The 12,544-nt window shown below is 31.6% G+C and overlaps 1 protein-coding gene and 1 long non-coding RNA gene across 2 annotated transcripts in view; one reads left to right on the top strand and one right to left on the bottom strand.

Moving 5' to 3' along the window:
• LOC124356641 overlaps positions 1-11,627 on the top strand; it is a 59,467-nt gene extending 47,840 nt beyond the window's left edge. Inside the window, exon 3 of the long non-coding RNA XR_006921882.1 lies at positions 6,554-11,627. This is a non-coding gene — a long non-coding RNA (uncharacterized LOC124356641). The remainder of the gene's footprint in view (positions 1-6,553) is intronic.
• Positions 1-12,544, bottom strand: part of LOC124356640 (DNA repair protein XRCC2-like) — a 183,090-nt gene that overhangs the window by 64,107 nt on the left and 106,439 nt on the right. The gene's annotated exons all lie outside the window — the stretch shown is intronic.

Genomic DNA, 12,544 nt, shown 5'->3' with positions numbered 1-12,544 from the left:
TTCAATTAATTTAATTGCAACTTACTTATTCAATTAATTTAACTGCAACTTACTTTGCGTTAATAAGATAAGAGGACTGAGACATAACATATGTGTAGCATAAAAATGTATCGGATCAAACATTTCCCATCATTATTTTATTTATTCATTATTATTAGTAGTGGTTCAATGGCTTTCTTATACAATCGTCGTACGTTTTGAGAGGAAAATTTCATGTGCTACAATATTTGATATAAGTACATTTTAATTTTAAAGTAACATAGAGAATTAACTTTGTATATTTGCTTTTGATACATTTTGCTTCCTCAATTTGAAGTTCAGAAATTTATTAATATCTCCAATAAATTTTGTGAAGAAACAGTATACATGGTGACATTTTAAACCTCTTTTGTGTTTTGTGGGAGTGTATGTACTAATCAAGATAAAAAAAAACTGTCAGTTAACAAAGCAGCAACATATGAGTAGATAACGTGTCATATAGAACATTAAATTGAGATCATATTTAAATCGTTAATTTGAGAACTAATAAATTCCATTGAATTCCACTATTTTTTTCTTTCTTAATCACAAAAACAGACTATTTCAAGAATAGTTAGAATATGTACATTTTGTAAAATTAGTCATAAGAACTCACCTCTATACAAGTGTAATTTGACTAAGTATTGTCTGGTGTGCTGGTGAAATACGATATACAGCAGCTATGTTTATGGACAAAAATTTACAAAAAGGTTTTTAAAATCTGAATTAGTGGACTTAAATCCATTCACACATATAATAATAATTTCAGTTTCCTTTCCGGAATCATTCGGGTTAAATATAGAAGATCTCAGCTATTTTAACTTTGGAATCAACTTTTGAGAAAAACCTCATAAGAGAAAAGCAGAGCGTCTTCTTTGCAGTGGAATTCCATCGTTAAATAATCCAGTCCAAAGTTTCCATCACCAGTACAAGTTTGTATTCTCATTTCTCTATCAAGCTGTCACCGAACCATCAATATTGACGACTCGGGTGCGCTCTGATTGTTCCGATTTATTGAACTACTCGACTTTAGTGAGACAATGGTTCAGATCTGCCCACATACAGACAGATGAGTGGGCAGATTTCCTGTCTGGGAGTGTTGGCCATTCAGAGGGTCACCCCATTTGTCTATAGAACTTTCCTTTATTACAATACCTTCCCTTAGTGATGAAATATCAACACCATTGTGGAAGATCAATTATCGAGGTTCATCTTAAAACCCCAAGTTGGTCATTTGATATAGATCAGTTTCAGATAAATGATTTAATCGTTTAATTCTAGCCCCACGTTATTGTGTCTTTACGTAGATGTTGGTTGGATTTAAAATGAAATTGGATGTTTTGAAATTCCCATGATTGTAATTCCAATTTTTATATAAGACATTAAAACATGCACTATTGAAATAGATACCCCACTTCTATGAATCAAATGTTTGCCAATTTATAAAGTTTCATGTCCCTGTAGGTGTAGTGTAGTGGACTTTATGTTAGGTATTTATCAATCATCTGTAATTCTGTGATTCAGTTAATATACTTTTTGATCATTCCATCATAACCACTTAAATTTTCCAATGTGTGATCTTCAATAGCAAAGAAGAAGAAATCAATTATTTCTCTTTTGATTTTGAATTTAAAGCTCAAATTTATTCATTAAAACACCACTTCTAACATAATGTATACATTAAAACGTATTTACAGAGCACGTGTTTGCCAAAATCAAATTCATCACCGCGATCACAAATTAAATGAAAACTCTTGTATTCAAGTTATTATTTGATCACATTAGAAATACACAGAAATACAGACATAGAGATCATCTCTATTAAACAATTCATCAGTTAATTTGTACAGCACATGGAGAAGAACAGAAAGGACACCAGTACGTCCTTCTCCTTTGCTGTCTTGCGATCGAGAAGAGAAAAGACGGCTGAGATTTCTCCGACAAACGTTGAGGCCCACAAAATGGGGGTCACACATCGGAAATCAACTAAAGTCGTTAGCTCGCCAGTCTCTAACCCAAACCGATATGTTTGAATAGAATGAAATACATCCTTGTTTACATTTACAGGTGTAAATGTAAACATCAAATTTTCATCACATACATCAATTTCCACTTACCGTTTTTTACCACAAACCATTTAAATTGGAATATTTTCAATGTTGATCTGTTATACCATAAAATTTAATTAGCGAGCAACCATAGGAAAAGTTACGATTTCAAAATTAATTAAATTAAAGGTATTTTGATTCATTATATTGTACTAATAAATAAAATATGAATTATGTCAAATATATAGCAGAAAACCAAAATTAGTTTAAAAAAAGAATGAATTGACAAATATTTCCCTGAATTATATGCAGCAATTTGTCAAAAAAGTCTTTTGAAATAGAGATAAATTTGTTTTGGATAGGTACTTATAAGTTTATGAAGGTTAAAATGTGGTTAGTTAATTAAAATTCTATACTAGGACAATTTTTCCAAATCTAGCCAGTTTATATATTTTTAGTATTTGCTCTTTGTGTAGTTTATGTCTACTATATAAAAAGGGTATCAAAAGATTGACACGGATCTTGAAAGAATGTTCACTGTAAGATAATCTCCATTAATGTGTTTAAGTATGATAATGAATTTATTAATATTTATTTTTTAATATTTTAATACAATATTTGAATAATTTATTCATTGCGTAAAGTACTTCAGTGTTAACCTTGTAAAATACTTACTAATTAAATTTAAATACCATGCCTCATCTATCTTACTGTTATTTGGTATGTAATTACAGTAATGTTATTTGCAATTTTAGTTCTTACTGTTAAGCGTTTTAGTTTCCATGTACTGTAATTAGCACTAACATATTTTTACTCTGCACCTGATAAAATTGTCATCTCTTTAAAAAAGAATTCATAAGCATTATACCAAAAACTTTCTGCTTTACTGTTTGTACTCTGTTGAAGACTCGCAAGTTAATGTTATTTAGTTTTGGTTCTGCTCTTAAGAACCTATGTAATCCAACGATAAGTCTGCAATTTATTCCATTTTAAGCAAAACATTGTTATAGTAGACAATTGTATTTAACAAACACACAACATAGTTTTTTTTTAATGTGCAGGAATCAATCATCATCCACACAGATTTTGATGGGGGATTATCAGTTTCATAGAAAACTAGATTGTGTGTGAGTTGGTACTACTGATGTCAGGTGTGGTAATTTGGAGTGATGCTAAATGTATGGATAATCCTCTGCATAATCCTAACGACTCGGTAGGTCATTTCCAGTAATAGAAAACCCCAACTTTGCATCTTATGGTGAACTGTTACTCCAGTAAAGGGTACATGTTCTTCAATAGGGACGTGATCTGAACCAATGATGTTAAAATTGAAATTTTCCCAATAATCTTTGGATTCTTTGAGAGCGAAGAGTCAACAATTGTGATTTGGAAATGTACCAATCACGGGCAGTCACTCAACAGAAGTGCAGCCTGAACTCTTGCATGAACTGTGAGATTTGTTACCACAGAAGCAAGTTGTGGTAAACCCCAACATATCTTCTCTTATCTTCCTACAGGACACATTCGAAGGTCATCTTAGAGGACCGTTACTTCACCTGAATGGTGAAATTAACATTATGCTCATTGTCATAGTCCCTTAGGATGTTCCCATTCTGCACTTAATCCACTGCTTCAGATCAGAACATGTATCGCACAGAGGTACCAACCATGTGGAACTATAAACGTGAACACCAAAATATCCTTCATCATCACTGAAGTCAATTACAGTATATTTAAGAAACTCCAGTGATTGGCCTTCATCACAGTTGTCACTTAGAACCCTAACATTAACATCAATGTCATCACTAACATCATGGGTACTGGTGAAAAAAACATCATTTCAGCAATCTATTCTATCTTGTTGATCGTACCGTTTGTTCCAATTGCCATAGGAACATCACTTTGTACCCAAACATCAGTATTGAAAAGTCCTCTTGCATTACTAAAAAATGTATAGTCATTAGGATTCCATTCTTTTTTTTTTTAATCCTGCCCCACTGCGCTGAGATCTGTTTTTGAAATAAGACCTAACAGGAGTATCATCCCAACTCCAAACATAAAAATTGAAATCTTTCCTAGCATTACTGTAATAAGTCAGTTTTATTGAAAGAAAATTTCATCCTGCACACTAGCTGTGTAGGAGCTCTACAACAGGTTTCAAGTAATTTCCAAAATAGAAGACAATCTGAAATTATGGTATGAATGGCGACTCAGAGAAATCTCAACTTCTGCACCCAATACTCTCTCTGCTCCCGGGCAGATTCCGTGTAGCCCACAATTTACAGAGGGAACCATTAAATGAAACACTTACCTCTGTAACCAATCTTGCCTTGCATTCCAGGACAGTTTTAAAGGGCTCTAAGGGATGAATTGGTAGAATTATGCAATGAACGGTGAAATCTCAAGTTGAAATATATTTTGTAAATGATTTTTGAATTGTAATAATTTTTACAAGGTAATGCCTTCAAAATACCTTGGCATGCGTTCAATGTTAATTAGAACCTTACATAAGGAGCGTCTACTTCATTAATGAAATCCTGTATTTTACACTATTTGCTATAGTAAATTGATATATTAGAAGTAGACAGTGCAATTAACAAGAAGCTATGTGTTTCCAGTTTTGTATCTATAAAACTAAAAATACAGATCTGTTACACAGTACATATGACTTTTTAAAGTTAAAACTGGATTTAATAAGAATTAATTATCTGTTGTATGAGTTTTATAGCTACTGTTGTATATGAGGCACAGTAGCTAGTCTTTGAGGAGCAACTGCTGACGGTGTAGGAAGGATGGTATTATCAATATCAATTATAAGGAGTTATGCTTTTTGTTGTATTTAATATTAAAATCCTCTTTGATTTTCCACAGACACTACTTTGCCTCTATATTTAGATGTTGTAAGCATAGATTACATAACACTTGTCTATGTCCTTGTGGTTGAAATGATGGTTTTGTCCAACATGGTTGGAATCACTTCTGCTAAATCTGCAGTCTTGCAGAAGTGAACGTCCTTGGGCCTCCTGGAAACCTCAGTTATGATAACTTCCAAGACCACTTAAGGTGAAGGTTTGTGCCTGAAGGACAGATTCATGAGACCAAACAACAACACCAACAGGTTGCATAGAATCATATTCTTGCAAATAATTATCTTCTATTCTTGTGATTATTTCTTTTGTAAGTTAAAGGTGGCAAATACTTCATATAGCTATTATCAGTAGAGTAAGAGTCTTCGTAGAGAATAAGTAAAGTTTTAAAATTGTCTGGTCATTTACAATAATGTTTGTTCTTACATGTATTTTGACACCTCGATGGTAGCATTACAAAATTTTGAGTATTATAATAACATTGCAGAAATAATATTGTGAACAATATAACAGCCGTAATTTTACAAATTGACTAAATTTGTTACAAAGACTATGTAGACTTGTTTGTACATAGCTTAGATGAGTACACTAGCTAATATTACAAATTACAAACAACAAACAACAAACAAAAACAAATAAAAAGACAACAAATTAAAAGTCTTTTTAAGAGGACATTTAACATTTATATAAAAGATACAAACATTAAGTTTTTTTAAAAACATTTTAGGTACAGTAACTATATTTTTTTATAATTGTTATCTAATAATTCTTGCATATTTTTTATCTTTTAATATTACAAGACGATCGTTGTTCATAATTTGGAAAAAAATGTTTATACTTCTCAGTTATTATGCATCATAGAGCCAAATAAGACGTGTTTTAGAATCATCAGTTTATTTACAATAATGTTTTTATTTACATAGTGTTTGATATCTCGTAAGGCTTTGAGATAGTGAACGTAGAAGTTTATTGAGTCACAAGTAAATACATTTATAAACATAATGTATGATTCAAATCAAATAAAAATTCTCCTTTTTTATCTGTATACAATTACTGGTACATGAAGCGTAATGTTATAAAAATTTGTTGAAATTAAACCAAGTCCACATTTTAAGAAACAAATTTATATGCTTGTGATGATTTTTTTCTAGTATAATTTCTAGATGATGGAGTTACATCTAAGTTTATTGGTTTACACCACATCAAAACATTGCTTACGGAATTAATTCTGGAAATGTTTCAGTCACCAAAGATGGTGTTGACACTTACAAAGCCTCGTAAGCCTTAAAAGTAAAAGTTTCTAAATAATTGAAAGTGTCACGAACATTATTAACATGCCAACTCTAGAGTCGTCAGTGGTGTGCAAATTAAACTTTTAAACTAACAATACATCTTCAGTTTGACCGTTTGCTTCTCATTGTTGAATAACACAAATAGTTTTGTTGAAGGTGAGGATTATGTAAAAAAATATAATTTTATTAAATAAACCATTTAAGTTTCCAGCTATTACTACATACTTTTTAAAACATTTTATACTTCCTGTATGTTTTTATTATTATTATTAATTGCTGTCAAAGTAAAATTGTTGGTTGGACTTCTATTAAACTTGCTCTTTTACAGATTCCGGAATACACTGTTTGTACGCCAGAGAATGGGGGAGAGAGCCACCTCAATGATGCATCACATACTGAAGGTAGTAGAAACCATTCTATAAATAATTATGTGCATTTTATTTCCTCATAGAATAAAAATTTCCTACTCTATCGAGTAGGAAAATTCTAAAATGATTCATTTTTTCTGACAGTGACCTCATTTTAGCTCCCTAGAATTGCATTTTAAATAGTATCAATCCTTGTCAGTGAATCATTTCACTGCTGAAACTACTTCAGTCTTTGATGTCATTGTGTAAAGCACACGTGATTCAACATTACTCAGGTTCTCATAGTTATTGTTAAAAAACATACTTTGTTTTTAATTTCATTAAATTTTCGTTAATTTTCTTCTTCAAGTATTATCATGTACAAGAGTTGGAAATGTACAGAAAATAATTTTTTGCCAAGTGCTGGTTCCTATCAAAATTATCTCACTAAAAATATTTAAATCTCACTAACTTTTGATTAAACTCATATTAAGTTATAAAGCAAAAACCCATGTTGAAGTCACTTTAACTCTCTGCAACTTTCTTATTGACATTTTTTTTTTGTAGAATAAAGACTTAAGGCACTGTAGACGAGATTGTCGAAAAACGTATTCCCATAAGAGTTTTCTCGAAAATTACCAATCGACAAGAGCATGTATGTTATTAACGGTAACAGACAGCAAAGTTATAAGAACAAGAGATGTAAACAGTTTTATCAGCTTTAATTTTCTATACATGTACATTTTATGTTGGACCCACCCCTACTGAGATATAGATGAAAACCCCAAAAAGGGACCATTTAAACCCCTGTCGCACTCTTCTGCTACCCATGTAGGTAAGGATTAGTACGTGTCACTACCACACCACCCTTAATCAACATCCTACACTTGGTTTCTCCGTTATCTCCTTCCTTTTAGACCATTTGATGAGTAGACTATTCGCAATTAGTAATAATATGCTGATTAAATGTAGGTAAATAATACTTTATCACTATTTTCTGTTCTTTTTTCATGGTGTGTTTTTAGTATAAAGTGTCAAACTAGTTGCTGCATATTTTTTATTATTTGTTACTTTTTACCACATTTATTTATTTGGTCACATTTTCTAAAAGTTTGAATAAGTATAATTTCTAAGTATAATTTTCATTAACATGGTGTCAGCTGTTGTTATGTAGCAGCTAACCATGTGAACACTGAGAATTAGTGGTCCAAGATTTTTTCGATAGTAGAAGTACTTAATTATTTAATAATTAAACGTAGTTACAAGCTCATTACTGCAACCATTCATTAGCGGGCTGGAAGTTTAAACTATTATCATAGTAAGGTGACCTTGGCCAAACTATAATTTGAGATAAGCACCTCGGGTGGAAATAATCAATCGTGTAATGGCTTAGGATAATACTCGTTTGACAAGAAAGGGAATTTGTTGGATTATAAGAGTGATCAAGTAATAAAAGATATAGAATGGATTGAGAGAATGTTGACACCTCTCGATTTGCACAAACCCAACTGGAAAGCGAGTTTTTGCCTGCCAGCCGTTTCACCTGCTGTTACTAAAGTGGTTCCTAATGAGTGCGATAACCGTACACAAGATTATCTAGTTAAAAGATTACTGGTTAAAACATAGCTTTGACGCCGAAGTTCATTATAACCGAGAAATAATTGGCGCATGAATAATTCAGTAGCAATTACGAAAGAAAAAACATTGCACGCTTAATTCTTTCTTGAACAGAGGTTTGGGGTTTGTGAGTGTATAAAATGTGTGTACATTTCTGTTAAAATAATACCTTACAGAGAGTAAAATATTTTATAAGAGATGATGACGAACTTAAGTAGCACTTTTATACAAACTAATTACACTCAGTAACAGAAAGATAAATAAAGTGGTGCCTGGTAGGAAGGCACAGTCCATTGCTTTTAATTTAAAAGCCACATTCAATCACTTGAATAATTAAACATCTTTTAATTTGGGGTTTAAGTAAAATTCTTGTTGCCTCACTTATTAGGATAGGGAAGGCAATGAAGATTATAGTCAAACTTTTGATGTGGGTCTTAACCAATAATACATAGTCCTGAAATTATATATTGACTTGTTTCTTTTGCATTCGCACGAGAGGAAATTGTTTTGAATCTCAACTAATTGTTATATAAAAATATAATTAAATGTGTACTTCTCAAATATGCTTTTGTGTTGTAAGTTTATTCTTCTTTTAAAGTTATTTTATATGAAGCATATAATGTTGTCAGCATTCGTAAAGAAATGTGGAAACGGGAATGCCATGTTTGTTGAACAAATTGAATTGGTAAACAATGTTGAGTTGAATTGATTAAATATGTTGCGTTCATTGATGCCAAAATATTTTGTCATGTTTGGACAAAAACTGACCTATGACACAGTAGAATAGTTCGTCACAGGATACTCGCAGATGACTCATATGGTTCAGTCAGGAAACCAACATCCTTGATCGTAGTTGTCAATAAGGCAACTCTGTTGGGAACACAGTTTCCATCAAGCAAGGAACTGGTTCCTTGTTTGCACACAAGGAACATTTTTGGGAATTCCTATTAACAATATAGAATCTTTAAACAGTGAGATATTTTTTATTATCAATTGTCCTCAAATAGGCGTACATTACTCAAAAGAGTAGAAAAAACTGGTCTTGGAGAAAGTTGCAACTAACTTGCTCCACATTCAAATAAAAACATGCTATCCCAATATGGCAAGGGTAACCTGTTACTTGTGACAATATTTATGTCTTTCCAATCTTTATGAAATTGTATATAAATGAAAGAATAAATATCGGAAGTACCCAAAATGTACCGGAGTAAGGATTTTTTCTGTTGGTAAATTGATATGGAGCAAGTGTAGCTATTTAATTATGATGGATACCTTAATTAATGTGATTGTCAACATGGTCAACTGATAAATATAACATGGTCATTTATAGATTATTATTAGGGTAAATAACAAATTGTTGGAGTCAATGTTTTCAATAGTAGTTTTGTATTGAGTAAATACTAAAATTATACAACTAGAAATCCAATGAAGTTTTACATTTTTTAATTCTGAAAGAACGGATAGTCAGACGTTTTCACCAAGTACGTTGTTTACGGATAGTCAGACGTTTCCACCAAGTACGTAGTTTACGGATAGTCAGACGTTTCCACCAAGTACGTTGTTTACGGATAGTCAGACGTTTCCACCAAGTACGTTGTGTACGGATAGTCAGACGTTTTCACCAAGTACGTTGTTTACGGATAGTCAGACGTTTCCACCAAGTACGTTGTTTACGGATAGTCAGACGTTTCCACCAAGTACGTTGTGTACGGATAGTCAGACGTTTTCACCAAGTACGTTGTTTACGGATAGTCAGACGTTTCCACCAAGTACGTTGTTTACGGATAGTCAGACGTTTTCACCAAGTACGTTGTTTACGGATAGTCAGACGTTTCCACCAAGTACCTTGTTTACATCAAAACTGTTATGCAAAACTAAACATTTTATTAGACTCAGTTGAGAAATTGGCCAGCAAAAGATGATGGTTATTGGTGTCGAGAAACGAGTTTTGAAGGCCACCCGACAGCCTAGAGAACTGGAAACTGGTTGTACAACTGACTGACCACTTACATGTTTTATGTGCAATCACTAGTAATTCTAAAAACCAATCAGCTGGCACAGAAACTGTCCAAGTTTATACGGGTTTTATACATGAAACAACTGGTAACTATTCATTATTAACGATTTATATTTTGTATTAACAGTAACATGTGACCAAACATACAAAATCAGTTAACTTGAGCATTAACAGTTCTTGCATATTGTGAGATTATAAGGCTGGCTCTCATTTTACATGATTGTGCCCTATCCGGATGGTACATGGCAGAGATTATTTCATATGTACACGTAGTGGGGTACACAATAACACATCAACACACAAAGATACACATAGCAATATTAACTTCACAATGACAACCAGATAAGTTACTTATAAACTGAGTACGAATACAATTTTATAATCAACAAATGCCATAAGACACTTTAATATAGGCGATCAAAAAAACCTATGGAGTTATGTGAAAACAACCCAAAGTCTGAATAAATTGTTCACTTTCTGTGCACAAAATGTACTTTATTAAGACTTTTTCATTAAAAATATTGTTGTGTTAATTCAATTTTATAACTACTGTTAATCATATTACGGTGTCCGCCATATAGGTTATGTTTCATTTGCATTTAGCTTAAATCTGCTACAACAATACTGTTACATTTGCAGATTTTGAAAAGTATTATGGGTTCCCGGTCATTCTAATGGCACAGGATGTCGTTTAATACATACTTAGAACTCGAAGTGTGTGGGAGAAGAGTTGAGGATTCCAAATAGTTTAGTGTAATTTCAATTTCCAACATACGGGTTGTCTATTTGAAAGCACCAATAAACAACAAGAATTACCCAAATGAACACCCATTCATGAGTAGTGATTGTATTGTTAACAATACAATAGAAATGAATGAAAACAAATAAAGTGAGATATAGCAATTTTTGCAAGTCTTGAAGTGGAAAATGTTTATATAAGCTAGTAATTGTCAGCAAAAAAAAAATTCTATTGATTATTATAACTTAATTATAATTTTTTTCAACACTTGATAGTAAATTGCAAAGTTAAATTGCTTAAAGATATAATGTAACCAAAAGTACAGTGTTTATTAATGGGATCATGTCTATGTATTGGAATGTAATACTATTTTTCTTTAATAAATTGTTCTACTTTTCTGTGTGTATACAATACAATAGAAAGCAAAATTGACAGCAATAACTTCTCATCAAACAAACTATGAGAGCCTAAGAAGATAAATATTCAGAAAAAATTGTATTATTTTTATTAGGTTTCTAAAAAAATTTCTGATTAATTTGTTTAATTTCTGACTAAGCAATATGGTGATGAGCTACATTTTGCAGCTAAAATTGAATTAGATTGTACTTTAGTTTGTTCCAACAATTTACAAAGAGAAATTTTACAAAAACTAACCGAAATCATTACTATTTATACAAGTCAAATCAAATCAAAATCGTTTATTCTCAGAAAAATCAACAAAAGATATATATTTATATATGTTCATTGTCTGTAAAAAAATATATTATTAAATTAAATATCTAGTTTTTAAAGTATAATGTGTCAAATAAATGGATATTTTAAATTTAATTATTTAAGAAATATTCTCATATGGGTTACTAAAGCCTGAGAATGCTTGAGAACGAGTCACCACAAAGTACTCAGATGGTATTTCAAACCGAAGAAATTTTAGTATAAACTTGAAGGAAATTAAGTGAAAAACAAAATAAAGTCAAAATTAATTTTTTACAGAAAATTAAAATAAAATTCAAATGAGAATTTATTTAGATGAAGTCAGTGAATGGAAATTATCATTAAAAATCAAAACTGCCAACTGTCAGAGACCATGACCACGGATGGGCCTTCATGCAACTCTTTGGAAAAACTTCGTACATAATTCACCATTTCTTATCATCGAGGGTTGTTATTTATATTTATAGCATCAACTGCATTAGTCGTACATGACCTCTCCCCTGAAGACTCACACACTCATATTCACATACACAAACATGCAAAGAACGCACGCGTACAGCCACACAAACATATTCGCACACTCATATGTACACAAAACTAATACTCGTGCACACTTATTATATATAACTTCTTCACACTCACTATATTACTTCTTTCCTAATACATACTTGTACGAACCAAAGTACATACAATCATAATATACTTGTCCAAACATAACCCATATGCTTACAGCGTATTTCCAACATACACATGCAACAAACACGCACCTACGCGTACATACATACATATACGCGTAAAAAATAAAACATTTTTATATGCCTATTACACAAACACTAGTATTTTTAAGTATATAATTGAAATAAAATTAAATGAATTGTATAATAAATT

Source organism: Homalodisca vitripennis, chromosome 3, assembly GCF_021130785.1.
Source record: "Homalodisca vitripennis isolate AUS2020 chromosome 3, UT_GWSS_2.1, whole genome shotgun sequence".
Taxonomy (NCBI): Eukaryota; Metazoa; Arthropoda; class Insecta; order Hemiptera; family Cicadellidae; genus Homalodisca; species Homalodisca vitripennis.
Note: the sequence above shows the minus strand (reverse complement) of the source record. Positions and strands in the feature narration are given on the sequence as shown.